The sequence below is a fragment of the Chinchilla lanigera genome, unplaced genomic scaffold (genome assembly GCF_000276665.1).
Source record: "Chinchilla lanigera isolate Chin_1 unplaced genomic scaffold, ChiLan1.0 scaffold00011, whole genome shotgun sequence".
In the NCBI taxonomy this organism is placed as follows: domain Eukaryota; kingdom Metazoa; phylum Chordata; class Mammalia; order Rodentia; family Chinchillidae; genus Chinchilla; species Chinchilla lanigera.
The window spans coordinates 1,469,159-1,489,994 of record NW_004955412.1 but is presented as its reverse complement, the minus strand read 5'-3'; positions in this window follow the sequence as shown (position 1 = coordinate 1,489,994).

Here is a 20,836-nt window from a genome sequence, read left to right as displayed (position 1 = left end):
CCCAGCCCTTCAGAATGTGTTTTTAATTGTCTTTTGATAAGACTTGTAATTTTTTGTGGTTCAAAGCTACCTGTGTTGAGCTGAATGATAGGAACTATACATTTATCTCTAATGTAAAGGATTATGTTAATCTGAGCAAGAGTGGAAACGTGTTTAATGGTTGTTGTGAAAGGGAAATTAAAAATTTAAGTAAATCCAGCCAAGAATGCCTCCAAAACCAGATGGATGTGTCCAGAAAAGCCTGATGATGGGACATTTCTTCCTTTGTGTAACCCGCGCTTGTTTAACTAATGGCCTTGCAATGTAATTTGAGGTGTTTAAACTCCCTTAGCAATCTATGATGTCACCCAGCCCTCCAATCAAAATGCACCAGATCTGCCTTTGCACTTCCCCGCTTGCTCTCTATAAAAGTCCCAAAGCCCCACCAGGCAGGGCACTGACTCTTTGAGCAGGATCTCCTATCAGTGTAATAAACTGACTCCTGAACCTTCTCGGTGCCATTTCTTTCCATGCTTGGTCTGTTTCCCATAACAGTTGTAGCTGTCTTTGCAATGGATTTCAAATTCCTCTAGTGTATTTCCTTTTGTTCTTCTCTTGAACTTGTGTTTAACTGCTTCTGCTTTAGAAAAGTCTTATCTTTCAGCTATTTCAAATGTTATTAAGTGTTATTCTAGAACATTATTAATGTGATGGCAATTTTAAAATCTTATAGGTAAGTTAAATCTTTGTGAATTTGTGTCTTGGGTCTGTGACCTTCATATCATTTCTCCAATGGGTTGTCAACACCACCACGTTTCTATCTCGGGGACAGAGAAGGCTCTTGCTGAGTGCCAGCTAATGGAAGGGCAGGCCTCTAAGACTTCATGGTTTTAGGAAATCCCCGCGTCCCTAACTCCTGTTGACTGGGTATTCTTCTCCTCTTTCTTTTTTTCCTTTTTACTTATTTTCTTCATAAGTACATGTTTGCAGTGCACAATATTTACATTCTTTGTGGAGAGTTGGTGAACGTACGTAGCACATCTTGGTTCATTTTTTATGCCCTTTCTGTGCCCTTCTCTCCTTCCTACATCTCCTGATCCCCTCCCCATTGGAAGGAACTGGAATGGGAGTGATTCCCTTTTCCAAACTGACGTGCAAGAAGTGAACAAGATATTTGATGGATGTTCATATTTTTAAAATTTATTACAGTAAAAGACATATTGCCATTAATATCCTTCAAAATATTCCCCCTCCTTTCACACACATTGCATCATTCTTGTCACTTTGTGAAGTAAGACCTAAGGTCCTCTTTTGTGAATGTATTATTAGATACCATCAAAAATACAGTGCATAGTTGCTGAGTGCATCAAATGGAAAGACAAACTTCTACAACATCATGACATTTCCTCATCCAATGGCTGATCTTTGATCTTCCTCAAGATGGAAATAACCATGAAAGGTACATTACGGTTCACTGGTGCAGCAGAATCCACAGAAAATATATGTATAATTATGCAAGGGGATTTACTGGGCAGACTCACAGGATCAGAGGCCAGGTGCCCACGCTGGCATCTGCATGCCCATCAGTGGCCGCCTGCAGAAGGATTCAGTAGTTGCTCATCTGAAGAAAATGGAAGCAGCAGAACAAGAGGCAGGAAGGTCACTGTAGAGCTACTGACAGGAGTCTGCACTGGAAGGTGCAAGAAACGGACTGAAGTCTACAGGCGACACACAAAGATCGAAGCTCTTCAGAAACAGACGCAGGTCCTTCATTCTCTTTCTTATTTCATCCAGGCTATCGGCTGATGCCGCCCCTTCTGGGACAAGTCACCTCGCACCTGTAGTTTCCTGGCCTACAAGTCGGTCATTCATAGGCACATGCAGAGCGGTGCTTTACTAACTCGCCAGGCATTTCTTAACCCAGTCAAGTCGAAGGGTCGTGATCAGTGTTCATCAGGCGCAGATGGTTTGAATCCATTCGAGAACACTCACGAAAGAGGACTTGCAGAACTGCTGTAGAAAGCGGTAAAAAAGTGGGAGAGTACTTGAAGTGAGGGGGAAGATTTTGAGGAAGATTGATATTAATGTGTCCTTTATGATAACAAATTTTGTTTTATTTAAATTCTCACTGTGTTTTTTTATCATACCTTGTAATTATCTGACAAAGCCAGATTCTCTGGAGAATGGTTCTTTGCCAGTGAGAAAGCTCTGACTAAACTTACCAGAGATTATTCTAATCATCTTCCTCCTAGAACTGAGAGTTTTTTATCCTTCACCCTTGAGTCCAGAGTGGCTCCTGGAGTAGACCTGGTGAAAGGACTGGGGCTCTCTTCTAAATTGGGAGAACTAACAAAAAATTCGCTGGAAAAAAATCTGTGTAACAGCAGTGAAATTTATTTTTCAGGTGCTAAGTAAATATTTACAGGGATTCTTGATTCTGAAAGAAAGTTCAAAGAATTCTAAAGTAAAATTTTCCATTTAAATTACATGTAGTAAGGCATTCAAAGCTATAACTTTTGTTTCCTTAAATATCACATATCCTGAGGCAGGAGGATCATTGTGAGTTTGAAACCAGCCTGGGCTACAAAGCGAGCTCAAGGCCAGCCTGAACAGCATAGCAAGTCCCTGTCTCAAAAAAAAAAAAAAATCACATTTCATCCTAAGTCATATAACTTACAAAAACATTGTTCTGCTATCAATGTTTGGACTTCTTATCTAACATAAAAATAAGCTTAGTTATATCCTACACAAAAATCTTATTTTTTTTTTTTTTAGTTTTCAAGTTTTAAAAAAGCTGACCATAGTTTACTTATTTGTAATAATATTTCACCATCTGGTGGTAAGAATTTCATACTACAGGCAAAAGATCCTATGGGTTTTACATTTAACAGCTACTTCCTGTATGCTTACTCCATTTACTCTTAAACATACTTTACAAGGAATCATTATCAATTTTAAAAGAAAATCGTGCATCCACTAAATAATTTAGACTTGAAGATTAGATGCAGAATATTGTGATAATCTCACAAATGTTATACCCAAATTTTATAATAAAACTGTTCATTAACTGGCTCCATTGACAATTAATGCCTACTGTGGATCAGCCAATGTTCTACATACTGCGAACGCATAATTACATAAAAAAGCAAAAGCCTTAACTTCATGAAGTTTATGTTCTACTTCAGAAAATGGTAGAAAATGAAAAAAAATACAGTATATTGTGCCAGGAAAGGAAAATGAAGTAAGAAAGGCTATCATACAAATGCAAGAATAACAATGAAAAAATAGAGTGACCACAGAAGAATACGTGGATATTTTTGAAGTTATCCAAGCAAAGATCTGAGAGATGTGTGTGAATTTTATTTTCACTGGGAGAAAATTATTTCAGGTAGAAGGAAAAGTAAGTAGAAAACCTTGAGAAAGGAAGTTCCCCTGGCATGTTTGAAGAACATGAAAACCCACTTTTCTGGGATGCAGTGAACAACAGAGCAGAACAAAAGAAAATAGCAAGTAGGAAGATAGGTCCTCTTTCAGATGGGGAGGGATCTGCACATGGAGGGGGCCGGAAATGGAAGGAGCAAGAAGGGATGAAAAAGGAATCAAGACATGACACATACGTACACCAACTCCCCGCAAGGAATGTGATCACTATGTACTGCAAATGTGCACCAGGAAAAAATAAAAACTTAAAAAAGAAATTCAGAGAAGCAACAGGGAAGAGAGACTAGAAGGACTTGAACTCCATTTAAGGAATATATTTTACTTGAAGTAAAAAGTGAAGCCATAGAAAGATTTTTATACGATCTACTTTATTCTCACTATAGTAATCATGTCAATATTTGCATCACAACACCATGTTATATCTTTGAATATGCACGGTAAAATTTTTAAAATATAAAAAAGTAAATAAATAATAAGAGGACTGCTTAGTCTACTGTGATACGAATAAAGCGGTGGGAAAGACCATAACAGAAAGACATGTAGGCTGGGAATGTTCAGAACAACTGATCTGAAACCAACGATACGCAGTATAAGAGCCATTGCTGAACTCCTGCCATCTCGTATGGTGAAGCTCTGCATCATTTCCAGTGTTTTTCTTTATTATTATTATTACTTGTTACTGTCTTTGATTGTTTGATCAATCTTACATTCTTACATCTGGTGGACTGAACAACTTCGTTGAAGGTAACAGTATGTAACATAGCAACCATTGTTAATTCCTATCATTGTGTTCTGAGGTCATGTATCATTTTTATTGTTTCTCTGTTATTTTGTTTTTGTCTTCATTGTTGTAGTTGTGTTAGCTTTTTTCCCTTTAAAATAAAAAGAAATGCCAGTTTACACGTCAATGAGACATCTGTGGTAAAACAGAAATCAGTGGCCGCTCCTGAATGTTTAGCTACTTCCCCCATTGCTGGGACACTATACTTGACACCCACAGAATAAAGAAGGAAAGGTTTCTTTGGCTCACAGTCTGTAGAAGTCTCAGTTCATAGTCAGCGGCCCCAAGGCAGGACAGCATGGCAGCGGGGGAGAAATTGCTCAGGCAGGGCAGCTGGACGCAGCGCCAGAGACCGAGGGCAGAGGGAAGGGATGCACCCTCCGGGCTACAGGCGCAGGGACTCACCTCCTCTATCCAGGCGTCACCTCCTGACATTGCATTAGCTACGAACTGATCAACAGACAATCTGCTGATGGACATTGGCCTCTACAATCTGGTCACGTCCAAAAGTTCCACCCGTGAGCACGAAAGGCTTTACGGGGACATTGAGATAATAAACCACAACACTGCATCAGCAAAGTTCCGTGAAGAGAAGATTCTGGACGAGCTAAACTGCATTTAATGACCTAGTTCACGTGCACTGTGGTATAACCTCTTTGTCTCAGTGTAGGACATCAGGCTATTCGGTGGACAATACTTCGAGAAGCACTGCTTTAGGTTATAATTGCAATAAGCCAAGTACGATGTGATGGTTTCTTAGACTGTGGTGATGGTATGAGTGGATGAAAAGAACTTATTTCTAAATAGCTAGAAATAGATACTGAGATAAGGATATAGATATCTATATGCACATTTTCTCACAGGTTTTGGGTACAGATTAAATGTAGGGTTTAAAATAACTACGGTAACAAGAAATAAGTCAGAGGTAACACCAGCTCCTTATCCTGAGCAAATGGAGCTTCATTTACTGAAATGCAAATGTGGAGCATGGGACAGTTTTAAGGAAAAGATCAGGATTTCACTTTGAGACATATTACCTGGAAATTTAAAAATGGAACTATGTCACTAGATACATGATTCTGGGTTTCAGAAGCACAGTCTGAGGTAAGTGCATACATAAGTATGTCCATCATTAAATCTGATGAGTTCACCAGGTGGAAAAGTTATCTGCTCTATAACAATGAGAGAAATTATCCAAGGACTGGAATCTGGATACAGGAAACCTTAGAACTCTTGGAGGTAGAAACCTATAGCCATTGGACTAAATATAGCCTGCAGTCTATTCCTGGGTAGCCTATAAATCCAAGAATATTCTTTCACATATTTAATGATTGTTTAATGAAGAAGTGCCCATGGATAGTCCACAATGCCTAAACTATTTTGCTCTGGGACCAGTTATACAAATGGTTGCTAGCACTTCGTCTAAAAGATCTGAGAAGACACAACCAACAAAGCAGAAAGAAAACCGGGGAGAATGGCAGGTGAGCGGAAGTTAAAAGTCATAACCAAAGATGAGTCGGAAACAAGAGAAGTCTTTCAGTATATTAACAATATTGTTTCTGAATGCTGATCATTAAATATAGGACAGGCTCTAAGCCCATGTGTGTGTCTTTGTTTATTTGCCCTTTCTAGAGATTTAAGAAATTAGTAATGGGAACTTCCATTCTCAAAATTAACTACAGCTAGCGGAGAAGGCAGCACTCACATTCTGATAGAGCAGGAGCCGCCTCCTCTGCTTTCTCTCCGCTTTCTCTTGTAGGTACAGTTTCCTATGACTAGGAATGCAACTGTCTTGAGGGAGACTGTTGTGGCACCAGCAAGCCAGAAAGCAGTTCCTCTCACATGAGCCAAGATCACTGTCTGGAACAATGGCCACAGCTGCTGCCCATCGGGAGTTTTATGAAGTGGGGCCTCATCGCCTTCCTGCCAGGTGAGGCTGAGCTTCTCCTGCCAGGGCAGTCTTCTCCCTGCTGTTGTTTCTCTGCTTTGGGAGTCATTACACCCCTTCACTCTGCATTTCCACACGAATTTGGAACTTTTCTTCTTCCTGTTTCCTCTCTCTTGCGGGGTCCTCACACTTAGCCTCAGATACTCAAGATATAAAAATCACGACCGAGGCGTGTGATGAAGCTGTGACGGGAGCTGCGGCCCAGCACTTACTGTGTGTAAATTTCACCCTGCCTGGAGCTGCGAAGACGACCATAGTTTGTAAGTCCTCCCTGGGATTAATCAAATAAAGGAAACACAAAGTCATTTTCTGAAGAAGACGTACAACTCATCTCAAAGACCACAGTGTGCATTTTATGTTGTTATTTATGTCTCCTGGACCCTTATTTTTAAGTTAGAAATCATATTGAAAAGGCAATTATCCCACTTTCCCTTACCTTCTGCATTTCCTAGGTTAAATCATTTCCTGCCTCTGGTCATTGAGTTGTTTGGTTCTGACCCATTTCTCTTCTTATCTAAAAGGCTACTTGTGACAGATAACCAAGGAGAATCTATGGACCTATATCAATAAATTCCTAAGCACCAATGTATATCAAATCTGCATTCCAAAGAGTTCTAGAAAATTCTAAAATTTATGAGTGAAGACCAGTTATCAGAATCCAAAATTTGTGGAAGAGTGCAAGAATTGAAGGCAGAATAGCGGCTTTTACTGTGACTCTGAGAAGGGTTGTAGGGATGTAGACAGGTGGAAATTTAGGGAAATATTTGAGATTTGAAATATATATTCCCTTCTAGATGTACTTGATTTTTAATTAGGGTATAAGAAATATTAAGATGGTATTCTTGTTTCACAGCTAGAAAGACAGTAGTTTCACTCATTGGAAGTACATTAAATGTGGTGAGGTATTTTGTTTGGCCCAAGATAAACACGAGCTACCTTTGAGATATATGCATGTAAGTATCAGTTGATTATACGGCAGTGTCATGCAAATGAGATTTCTGAACTGGAATTACATATTTAGCATATGGTTGACATTTCAAACATGCAAGTTGAAGAGATTCCTGAAGAAAGTTAATGTAGCAGTCAAGAGTGAGCCCTGAGAAAGTTCAAATTTTAATGTTTAATGGAAGGAAGTCGAGTTTTAAAGGAATCTAAAAATGACCAATTAAAAAGATGGAAGGTAAACTGGAAGAGCGGAAAGTCCTGACAGCCGGGGAAAAAGGAGAGTTTAAAATGTCTCAGCAGGAGAGGCATGGAGAAGTATATCCAGCAGTCCTGAGCTACTGAGTGAGACAAGCTCGTCCGGGTCTTCACCAAAGGAGACTGCAGTGGTGTGAGGAGAACAGTCAGACTGCAGTGGACTCAAAACTGAATGGTAGAAAGTTACAAGAACTGTAGAGAAAATTATTTGCCACAGAAAGACGGGAATAAGACAATAACCACAGGATACTGTGGGAGATCATAGAGCTCGCCAAGATGAGGAGTTGCAGAGCATCTTAAGTCCAGTTCCTGACTTCCTCTCATCACTCAAAATCAAGTCAACACTGAGTTCTGTTTCTCAGGAGCTCTGGTTCCTCCTTGCTCCTGTGACTAAATATCACAACGTATTTCCCAGTACTAAGAACTGGGTCCCATTTTTTCCAGGATCATACCTTTACCCCAGTTCATTAGGTATGATTTTTAGTAATGAACTCTCCACAGCCAGTGAAGAACACCAACCTGTCAAAAATATTTAAAGAGATGATAATGTGCTGATGCATCCCTGCATCCTAAAAAACACCTTCCTCATCTGTCATTTCTCTTCAAATCCCTAGAGCCTGAGTAAGCCTAAGAAATCTTTTGACTGAACCTCCAGGATTCTAGAAACACATCTTCGAAACTACTGTCTGACTCCACAAGATTGAGGCCTTAATCCAAGTGGCTCTGCAGACAGAAATAAATCAGTGACCCACAAAACTGGGAGACATAATCCGTAGGTCTCAATATGAAATCATTAAGCTTTCCATTTTATTTATGTTCAATGAAAAGATAAAAATGAAACAACTAATACTTTGTGTCAGTTGTTTCTTTTTTATAATTTAAGCAAAAAAAGAAGTGAAATGATACCTTAGAGAAAGAGAGGCTGTTATTAATTCAACAGTTTTAACAGTGGCATTGCCAGAAGTTTGTTCATTTTTAGCTTATGTAAGAATTTCTGTTATCTTCTTTTAATTTCCAAAGCATGCAAGACACAAAAGAGAAATGGGATTGATCTGTCTGATTTGAAAACACCCCTTCAATATATTTATCTGGGAATTTTTGAGAACATAAGGACTCACATAAATCATATATGCACAGTTGTATGAATTTTTAGTGACAATCAAGACCACAGAATAAAACAGCAGCACAGCAGAGAAAGCTCTTTTGCAGTCTCTCCCAAATGCTACCTACATTTTCCACCTGGCTTATTACACTGTAAGTTAGTTTCCTGGTCTTTGAAATTGACATTAATGGAATAAAATACATATATTCTTTTAGTGCTTCTTCTGCTAATTTTTATCCTTAGTAAATAGCAATCTGAGTGCCAAGAATGAATTGCACTTAGCGGAATTAAATTGTGTGACTTTAGCACTATTTAACCTATAAGTGATGAAGATTTGATTGTGTCCAGGTTTGACTATTATGAATTATATTTCTATTAAATTCTTGTATGTTTTCTGGTGCATGTGAGCCTGTATTTCTATTTGGTATAAAGCTTAAAAGAGGTAGCATAATAGGTCATTTATGCATGTACTCAGTAAATATTCCAAGAAAACTACCCAATAATTGCTCCAAATTACTAACCATCAACAGTAAGGATTCTACTTCCTTGTCAACAATTGGTATTAGCAGAATATTTCACTTCAGCAGTATTGAAAGTCAAGGTATCTTACTATGTTTTTTAATTTTAATTTCTCAAGTGACTAAAAAGGTTGAACAAATTTTTATATACTTATGAAAATGTGCATAGGAACAGTTAAGTAAATTTCTAGTTTAGACATTAACCGGATTAAACTCTCACAAAACAGCATTAAAATAGTGCCTACAGTTGCACCATGAACTGAAAATAATATTCATAGAGCATCACAAAAAAAAACACAAAAATTACAAAGTACACACAAGCTTTTTATTAACTACACTCCAAAGGACATTGAGTTCATCACAGCTGACACAATATTTACAAAGACAACTAAATCAGATGGACTGTTTTTAATAATGAACTCCTACTGGCCTGTGTATTGTACTATTTCAGATAGTAAACAAATCTTATGTAATATGCATGTGTAATATGTGTGTCTGTTTCTGTTTTTACTACTGAAGGTGCATGTTCGAGACATAGTTAGAGACCTGTGGGCTCTGGCCCCGGTGCACACCACAGGGAACAGCTGGTGCTGTCTGCTATCAAACCCCTCTGAAGTTGATTACAGGGTTGTCTGATTTTGCCTTGTTTTTAATATGACATTTATCCTTTAATGTCTTTTCTCCTGTCAGCATTCTCTACCTTCAATCCTTTCCAATGCTACTAACCAGGCTCTCCATGACTCCTCCATGTATATACCACGTTCCACCAGTATGACTGCAATTTGTCCCAAACTTGCCAGTGTATGTACTCTCAACATCTACTTCTCAGATGGACATCTATATTTTCTAGGTTACTGTTCCATTAATCCATTCTGTCAAAGCAAATTTCTCATGCTTTGTTTCCAAATCCTGATAAAATAGATGTTTACAAATTACAGTCAAAATCCAAAGAATAGGGAGAGCGTTTAAGTTTCGGAATAAGACAAAGTTCTAGAGATAATGGTGATGGTTGCAAAATAACGTGGATGTACTTAATGCCACCGAACTAGTCACTTAAAATGTTAAAATGGCAAACTGTATGTATGTACAACACGATAAAAAATTCTGAAGAACACTGTGTACTTCACGTAAGTTTGTTCTCTCATATATCACATAACTGTTCTCATCGATGCTCTATGTTCATTTCTTAGATGCTTCAGTATTCTTTTAGTGTGTGGTTTTTAACTGCAAGTCAACTCAAATGTATGGCTTTATATTTTCTACCCCTTTCAGTTTATTACATGATTTTTCTCTTTGACTATGTATCCTGAATCTTTTCCAAACTAATCATCATTCTTTTTTGTTATACTTGTATAGCATTCCATTCTGTAGATGTCTGAGTACATTTTGCTGCCCACTTTCATTTGACATTTAGGTTGTCTCAAATATTGTGCTATTTCTCCACTGAGATTTTCATTTGAGTGATAATTTTTCATTTCTAGAATTTTCCTTTTTTCAAACTGCATTTAATGCTGTGATTATTTTCTACTTATTGTCTTTAATATTTTCATACTCTGTGTAAAACTTTTATTAAAAGTTCTTAGGAGTCTCATTGTCCTCTGAGAGAATATAGTAAAAAATAACTTATTAACATGAATATTAAGCTATATTGCCATTGTTGATATTTAGCTACACAAAAGGAAAGACTAAAATGCGGGCTGAGTTTTTGATTGTTTCTTCTTTTCAGTTGACTGATCACCTTTTTCACCTCATCGAATGTTAGAGCTCAAACCATTAACTTTTAAATGGGTCAGACCAAAATGCATATTTTAAAATTCAGGGCTGGGGATTTAGCTCAGCGGCAAAGCACCTGCCTGGCAAGCGCAAGGTCGTGAGTTCGGTTCCCGGTACCGGAGAAAAACCAAAAAAAAAATAAATAAAAAAAATAAAATAAAATTCAAAGCATACTTGTCAAATTGTTATGTGCTTGCTAACAGTCTACATTTTTGGAGTATTGCTCAGTTTCAACTGTCCTGTGTGGTGAAATTCTATAATGACAATATGCTTTCATGTTTTTTAAAACCCTAGTATATTTTTACCAATTTATTTTTCTGACTTTTCCTTTAGTGACAACATATAATTCCCTTTTGAAATCTACTAAATAATCCCCCTTTTGACCTTGTTTTTTAATATCACTTCAGTTGAAGAGCTTGCAAAAACACCTTAGAGTTAATTTTCATTTTTCATCCACAAATCTGAAATTAGCATAAGGTCAGCAGAGGGGACATCCTCTGCATTTTTCACTGAAATGCACACAAATAAAATGTCATCTAAATGAGCTAATTTAGTGCTGAGTATTATAATCTTTCAATTCACTGTGATGTTTCATGTGAATACAGTTTATTTGTAACATAATCATAGCAGAATCAGACTTTTCTTGAAAACCACTCTTTCCTTAAAATAGTTCTGGTTGTGATAAGGGAGGACCACAACTAATTCTAAATGATTCAGTCTTGACCATTCAGGAAATATGCACATCTTTCAGAAAAAAAGAAAACATTAAAGAGTTTTATAGAACTTTGTTTGTAAATAAGAAAAGAACCTGATATTTTTCCTTTAGAAGTATCAGAAATAGTTGCAATGCAGAAAATACGTTCATAGCTTCTGTCACATACTAAAAAGCTCTCTCTCTCCTCAACCCATTCTCCACAAGACAGGATTGTTGAAGTTTGCTTCTTTTTTCAGCCATAAACTCTGAGTCTTCAATTTGAGGCACGATTAGGATTATTACAGAACAATTTATGATCTTTTTACCCCAGTCTCAGACCAGTTACTCTGCTACTTGTATATACAGTAACTTATTCAAGCATTCCTCACACCCCTTGTTGCTAGCTTCTTGCTCAAACTGCGTTAATACATTGTGGCTGCACACACAGAGTATTTACTTTCATTTTCAATACTGTACCTACACGCAGTCAAACTAGTGTGCTTAACTGCATGTCAGTATGAGGGTGGAATATTATTCCAAAGCGGGGGTAGTTTCTGATTCTGATGTCAAAGGTGTTCATGGTCAGGCTTGAATGGAGCAAGTTTCTCTGAGACAAAAACTGAAGACAGAATGCAATTTTCTGCGTCTGACTTCAGATAATCTTAAATGCCAAAGATAAGTGATAAGCAAACCACTTGAGGGTACCAAAGTCGCCCCGTATCTGCAGCCTGAGGGAGCATTTATTGCGTAGTTAGGGAATGACTTCAATCATGGATCTCTTTCAATTACCCAGGCTTGAAACATAGGTGCCCGAACTTGGATAACCAGCGCTTGAAATAGAAAGGAAGGGTTATGACAAAAATATCTTAAGTGTAAAGGCCTCACAAGGGGCATGCATGGCCTCACAAAGAACATGAAAAATTACTGATTACTCCCCCTCTTGTCCTTTCCACCTGCATCATTCCGCATTCTAGCCACTCCCTGAAACTCCCTGAAATGTATCGTTCCTTTCTTGCAAGTTTCCTAAAGTTTCTATAGTGTCTCAGAAGACTGCTTCACAAAGAGTTCGCTTGCCAAGCAGGACTTGGTTTCTTGGCTTAAAAGCTGCTCTCACACCTGGTTTGCTGCTGACCTGATCCTACCTTGCGTGGAGGCTCTCAGTCAGTCGCCGGCCAGCTAATAAAGGCTCATTCTAAAATCTCAATTGGCGATCCGTGTGCTCCGGTGTTTGTCGGTCGGTACCTTGGTTCAGTTCTGAGTCCAAAACATTAAGGAATTAATTTGGCAGTTGATTTCACTGAGAACTGTGGTCAAATTTTCTCCTAGCTTGGGAGGTAGTACCTGAAACATCATGTCTTAAATAAAAGAGGAACTCGGGAAGGGGAAGAGGTAGGGCAGAAGGCGGAAGGACGTTTTGCTTTGGAAGTGTTAATTTCAGGCTGACTGAAGATGCAGAAATAAGAATAACCATTAGGTCCTCAAGGCAGCGGGAAAGGACAAGAGTAATAACAGCTGAGAAAATCTCTGTCCCCTTGTCTCTCAGTACAAAGAGAAGAAAACTCTAAAGTAGGAAAAGGTGCCGTGCGGGCTCCCTTCCTGCTTCGAGCCTTTCAGCGAATGTCTGAATTCGGTGTGTGACCCTCCATGCGCTCCTTGATTTGAAAAGCATGTATTTATTACACGCTGTCCAACATGAGTGACAAAGGTATGTAGGATACATTTCAAAGGCAGAATCAACACAATGCTTCACATAACTGACTGGAGAAAATGGCATCAAAAAGTTTTGGGCATCTTGATACACAAATAAAAATAGATTTAGGAGGTGATGGGAAAAATAGAGAAGTTAGCATCTGATGCCTACAGATCATACTTTCCAGCGCTGTTTTGCCAGTATTATGATACCCAATGTGGAGCAACTACCAGTGGAATTCCATGAGTACCCTGGTGACTTAAGGAATTTGATTATATGAAAACAACTCCCCTCCAGGTCATCAATTTACTTATTCATTCAACAAATACTTATGTCATGCCCAATAAGGACCAGGCACCATGTAAGGTATTGAGTGTGGTGTTTTGGATGAACAGACGGGATCTCTTCTAGTGATATTTTCATGCACAGTAGATTAAACCCACTCTCAACTGTCCCCCTCCCAAACCCAGCTAGTCACTAGAAAATTCCCATAACTTCCCATTCATCCCCACTGCCTCAACCATTATTTGGACATTTGCTCATTTTGCAACATCCTCTTAGTAATTATTTAAGTCATTCTGAGGGCAGGAATTCAAAATAGTCACTTAAAATTCTTGAGATGGATGACTAAATTATATTTAATGAGCTTAACAGAAATATCAAAACATCATAGACTTTTATAATATTAATTTTGTCTTAAAATTTTTGCATAGTAGCAAAATCACGAAGGTTACATCAGATGATTTTTTCTTTTTACTTAAGGAGGTTTACTTCTGATTTTTCAAAATAAGAAGGTAAGGACATTGCAAAACATAGTTCATGGCAGGCAGCTGTGTTTTCCTGCCAAATTTGCTAGGAATATGTATTCAGCTGTCAGAATAAAATCATTTTATAAGATTGTTTTTCCTAAAAACTCATTTATATATCAGGACTAACTGGAGAATCCAGTGACATTGTGAGCAAAAATGTCTTATTTTGTTTTTAGATTTGACCATAAAAAACTAAAGAAACACAGTAAAATAAGTTTTGCATCCCATAGGCAACAGATCATCCTGTTCAGGAGAAAAGATCACTGAGTAAATGGCTTTTTGTTTTAATTGACTAAGTTCCCAACTGGTTTGACGTGGTCTACCCTTTATAAAGGTTAGAACTTTCATCTGTCTGTCTTTTCATTTGAGACTCAGGGAAGTCTCCGCTGCAGATGCGGCAGTCCCAGGCCAAGATAAGGAAGGTAAGCTACGGCTGCTTCTTTTCCAGGAAAAAATAGTATTTTCTTTCTTTAAAAGAACATCTTTTCAGCCAGTATTTTACAAGCAGTTTTCAGGTTTCTTAAATAAAGGGCAACATCTTCTATAAACTGGGCTTTCTTATATCTGACCTTGTGAGAACGTCACAAAATAGTCCATTCTCTGACTTCTGTATCTGAGACCAGCAAAGATCTTTTTCTTTTCCTTCCATTTATTTTTTAATTTAAATGGGAAACAATGCTTTATTGACATCATACCAACTATTTTGCAGTTTCATTCTCAAACTTTAGAAGTTGACTTGTTTGATTCCCAAATCCAAAATTATGAAAGCCTGAGTTCTAATTTCCAAGAGAAGAAAGACGCCCCTTGGGTTATCACCATGCAGTGACTAAGGCAGACCACACAGCCACAGACATGACTTAGATGTTCTCTTTCCTGAAGAGGAGAAAGATGAGACAGGATCGATATGGATTTTGAGTAAAGTTAATCATAATTTCAAGTACAAAAAAATATTGAAATACTATTAAAATACCATCTATCAGTTATAAGAGTCTTCACATTAGGGATTATATGTATTTAGGTCTTGCAGTGGCTGGTACAATAGTCATGATCCCCATAGTTGTGGCTTAAATGACAGGTAGTGAAAGAGCTAAAGGGAACGAAAGACAAGAGGATTATAAATACCTTGTGTCCTGCTGTAAATAAAAGACACCACCAGTAAGGGAGGACAGATACTATGCAGTGATGTCTGCGAAGAGGGAATATCTCTAACAAGACGCAGTGTCACCAGAAGCCAGGGCTCCCACAGTGTTCTAGCAGTGCTCTGGCAACCACACTATGAAAATGGTCTTCAGTGAAAAGCCAGGCAACTGACTCGAGAAAATACAGTTACTACAATCAGTAACTCATAGTCATTTGGGAGAAGGGAGAAGCGCAGAAGTCATCATGGAAAGAATGGCAATAGACCCTCCTGACGGATTCTGGAGACCGGGGAGTGTGTGTACGACACCGTCAGTGCCAGTGCTTTGCAAAGATGGACACATCACGCCAAGCTGTGTGCTATACTTCTAGCAGACAACTGCTCAGCTAGTTATAGTAATGATTGTATTATGAAGGTAGCCTAAACCTTAAATATGAATAAAGTTCACATAAACTAACTTTCCCAAGACTACTCAGCTACTGAGCCACATTTTCTCTCTTAAATCTCTGTAACTATAGAGCCAAAATTCTTTATCACTGAGCTTTGCTTCACCACCTTTGGCCCTATGTGAGTTTATAAGTATGAAGTGGTACAGAATGTCATCAGTGATAACAGTTTGTATAATCGGGAAACTAAAGGTTTGTAAGGGGCATGAGCACAAATGGTGAATGTTATCAGCGGGGAAGGAAAAGCAACACGAAAAGAGAAAGAGGAAAGAAGCAAGAAATTATGAAAAGTCGATGCCTGAGGCAGGCAAATGATGTTGAAAGGTAATAGGTAAATAATATGGCAAAACAACACGTCAAAAGTAGAAGGATGAATTCCAGAAGCACGGGGCAAATGATGTTCTCTGGAGAAGCAGATGCAGTAGAAGGGAAGTGGAGAACTTGGAGATTTCACAGAGTCTGTTCACCATAAAAGAAAGGCTCAGAGACATCATTAAGAAGCAGTGGAATGCAAGCATGAATGCTAAGGAGAGGGACCAGGCCAAGCAGGACAGGGTGAAACTGTGAGGTCAAACTCAGACATGGAGAGCTCACTACACTATTGACTCAAGCTCAGATTTGATGCCAATGGCTGGACCTTTCCTTGTTTCTCTTTCCTTACAAATAAGATGGTGATAAATAATACTACAGTTGCAGAGTCATTGTTTAAACTCTTAACTCTGATCTTGCAGCCTTAAGACTCTATTAGTACCACGTTCTGAGAAAGACATTATACAATATCAGAATCTACACTCTCAACATTATGATCGTGTTCCATCATTCCAGTTATAGTTCTCACGGATCCTGTCTCAGCAGAACAATAGTATATTTTATTATATGGCTGTCTCTACTTTAGTAAATGGATAAAATTATCCAAAGTAAAAATCTTAAAAATATACAATTAAGATGTGTCATGTACATGTACCAAGTGCCTACAATGAATGTATTCTCTATGTAACACTAAAACATGTGAATAAAAATATATATACAGTTATCTAGAATTTCATAAATCAGAATATTCCCTAGAAAAAGTTATCCACCACAGATTTAGTTTCTCTATCATAAAAAGTCTAGTTTTTTCTCATACTTTTCTAGGAAAGTGGTTTTACATGTGCCCTTGTTAATGTATTTGCTCTCAATAGATCCCATAGCATGAATTATAATGAAAAAAAAATGCTAGAGATGCCAAAAATCTGAAACTAACTGTCCACTGCTGAGATGCTAAGTAGGCAAGATTGCTCACTTATTGTGCTGCCTTTGTCTTTATAGAGGTCACTGTAACACGACAATCCAGAAGGAGGTGATACCTACGAGTGAGTAGTGATTATTCAGCGTCATAGTCAGCACCAAGGAACACACACCATGTGAACACAAGGCAAAAGGTGCTGATTATAGGATGGTATAAAAATAAACTGGGTTAGAGCCAAAAATATCTGTGCAACGTAAAGAATAAGCTATACTTCATTTTAATGGTGTAGTCTCATTTCTTTCAAAAGGAAAATATTCTTTTATTCAGTTATGCAGTGATTCAGTTGGACAGTCACCAGTGGAGCGACTTGACACTGTTCTAAATGCCATACCGAAGTACACTGACATGATGCTAAATATCAAAGAAAAATAAGTTATAGTTTAGACATAAAGACAGACATCAAACAATGTGCTGCTGAGATTTAAAGGGGGCCAATTTATAATAATGCCTTTCCCAGTCTTAGCTAAGCAATATTGACAGAGATAAGGAGAAAGGCAGATAGAGATCAAAACGTCAGCTCAATACCTGATTCTCCGGTACATGGGAACAGACGACATCCTAATACTACATCTCAGAACCAGACATGCATTTACCCAGACATAGACACAGCAGAGAAGGGTCATAATCTTTTCTAGATGGCCTGCCCCTGAAAAACTTAGGGGATGGGGCAATAGAACAGAATCCTGGAAGTAAGTATAGAAGGCAACATTAATTGTCGAAGTGATTGTATAAATCACATTGATGCCAGCAGGGTGGGAGGGCTTCCACTACAGTTCATTCTCCCACACGCTGGATCTGGCATCCTGATTGCAAACGCAGTGTAATTCAGCAGCTTTTCCTGTATCCATGTGACTGTGCCTCAATGTGTATCCATGTGACTGTGCTGTGAATACCCAAAATCTATTTCTTTATTCCTAGAATGCAGACTGGATTTGAAGTTACTTTTGACCAAAGGAATGTGACAGGAGTGATGCTGTGCGCTTTCCAACCCTGTATTTCAGGAGACTGAGTGTTGCTGCTTGTCCTGCTTTCTCTCTTTTTTTAGGAACCATGACACTGCATAAGAATAAATTCAAACCACCCTTCACAAGGGTGAAAGATAATTTGAAGCAGAGATGAATTTGCCCCAGTGAAACCATCCTGATGCAGCAAGTTATACAGCCAATTTAGGAAGTGATGACTGATGATAGTGGGGGATGGATGATGAACCTCAAAGAGATTAGCTGAGCCTGGGGCTGATGAGAAGAGCTGAAGTGCCTCACAGAACTAGCATGAAGGCCACTAGGATTGTGAACTGTTTTGTTACACAGCAGTAGCTCACAGTCTGATCCCTGGGATGGTCAGGCTTATTCTCCTTAATTAATTTTAGCCAAGTAGCTCTGAAATGACATTCATACATGTGCACAGAAACATTCATACCATAATAGCTTCATAATGGTCATAACAGTTTCATAATTAAGGAAAGAATGTCAAAAAGTTACAGTATATTGATATAATTGGACATCTATCACTAGCAATGAATAGCTACAAGAACAGTTATTACAAGGAAAAAATTGTCAACAAAATAAAAAGGACTAATCACAAAATATTAACAAAATAGAACTCTTACTAGAAGAGCAGTAAGAGATTAAAACAAAAGTAATATTAAGAGAAACACACATACTTGGCAGAACTATTTTAGGGCAAGGAGTGACTGACACAGAATTCAGGACATGGGTGACTTCACATGGTGTGGGAAGGGCAAGTTATGTTGAACAGACTATGGATTTTAAAGATACAGAAAATGTTCTGCCTCTTATTGATGCAGTGACATGTTTCATGATTATAATTAATAATATCACTAGTAGATATATTATTTACATGTATATTTTATAATACATAGTGGTTAAAATAAAATACCTTGGAAGTGACAAAAATTAAAATGAAGAAAACAGAGAGGACGTTACCATAATCATGTAAGTGAGATAAGATGATGGCTTGCAATAGTGTATCAATGAAAGAAATCAAAAATTCAGACAAACTAAAGCTATGCAACTCCACCACTTACTACGTGAAGTGAGCAACATTCCTCAATGAAAGGTCCTTAAAACATGCTCCTTCTGCAGTTTAGCCTGCGAGCCATGGACTAAACCTTCCAAAATTGTGAACCATCATAAACCTCTCCTGCTTTAAGTTGTGGCTGTAGAGTTTTGTGTCTCAGTGACCCAGACAGATGTGTGCATTGAGAGTGGGTTGTTGCTGTGAATATGCCTCATTGTATGATGTAGAAACCTCTGGAACTAGCTTGAAGGAGGTGCTCAAAAAGGTTTTCAGATGCCAGGCAGAAGCTGTAGAATGCTAAGATAATCTAAATGGAAAATTCCAGGAGGACGTTAGAAGACCAGAATGCTGATAAGAATGCAGAAAGTAAGGCTAGGCTCAGGAGATTAGAAACAAGAATTCCTACGTGTGTTACATTCTGGCAGAAAATTTGTCTACATTTTGCTCATGTCCTGAGATTTTAAGAGAGATGGAAATTAAGGGTAACAGACTAATCTGCTGGAGAAAATTTCAAAATAGCCCAATGTCCAGACTGTGGCATGGATACGGCTTTCTGCTTTTAATAAGACATGTAGTGAAAATCAAGAGCAAAAAGCCCATTTGAAAAGTTTTCAGATTTGCCAGAAAGGCCTGCAAAGTGATCAACATTGATTAGCATTACAAAGAAACCGAGTACTTTTCATCATGACCATAGGAAAGAGGCCTAGAATGAATCCCCATTCTTTGTAGCTCAAAGGCACGAAAGTGAAAGATTCTGTTTTGAGAAGGGAGTCTCAGGGCACCCTGCTTCAGAAGAGCCATCTACAGACTTTGTTGCCCAGGAACTGGTCCACGGTGCTCAGTCATCCAGGCAGTCAGAGCCTCACCCGTCATGGTGCACAAGGGCCTGGCTTCTGCATGGCTGGTAGTTTACCTTGGCGTCAGTTACAGGGTGTCAGTTTCATGGGCATGCAGAATGTAAGAGTTCTGGGATTGAGAAGGCTTCCATTCAGATTTTAGAAGAATGTCTGGAAGGCCAGATAGTTTGCCCCCAAGAGGGAAGTGTATGAAGCTGTGAGACTGAGGCTGAAATTGTAATGGAGACACCAGAAAGCTGGAGAAGCCAGGAATGTAGAACATCTAAGGAAAGCCATAGGCTGAAGGTGGAGCCAGCCCAAAAAAGAGGACTGCATGCAGACTGCATCAACAATGCCATGGGGATAGAGCTCTCTAAGCCCTTTGGAGCCCGTGTCTCACCACAACTTGACCTGGGTTACTGGCACTGGATTGAGAGATGTAATGTTTGTCTTCAGGGGTTTTGGTCTTGCTTTTGTCCTCTATTTCTCCCTTTTGCAACATAATATTTACCACATGTGCCACTGTTTAACTTGTTTTTTTATTGTTACAGGGACACACAACTAAGAGTGTACCTTGAATCTCAAAGGAGGCTTTGGACTTGGACTTCGTAGCAATGCTAGGACTATTGAAACTTTGGTGACTTTTAGAGATGGACTAAGTGCATCTTAGATAAAAGGGTGGACAGGAAATGTTTGTGGGGCCAGGGGTGGAGTGTTGTGGTTTCGATCTATAATGTCCCCCAAGTAGCTCATTGTGCAGAGGCAGGGCTTCTAGAAGGTTGCTGGGTTGTAGGGGAGCTGTGCAGACATGCCGATAGGAGACAGGGCCTGGAAAGGGGCAGGTCACTTGGGATGTGACTTGAAAGGGTGTCTCCCTCTCTGCCTGACCTCTTGCTCTCCCCTCTTGCTGCCATGGTATGAGCTGCTTTCCTTCTCAATCCCTTCCAACATGCCATTTCTGCATCAAGCCTGCTGACCAGGGACTGACTCTTCCAAAACTGTGAACCAAGTTAGATGCTCTTCCTTTAAGATACATATGTATCTACATACATCAATATATCTGTCTAGCTAGATATAGATATAGTTATAGATATCGATGATATAGATACCAATAGATAGAGATAGGCGAGAGAGAAAGAGATGATAGAGATAG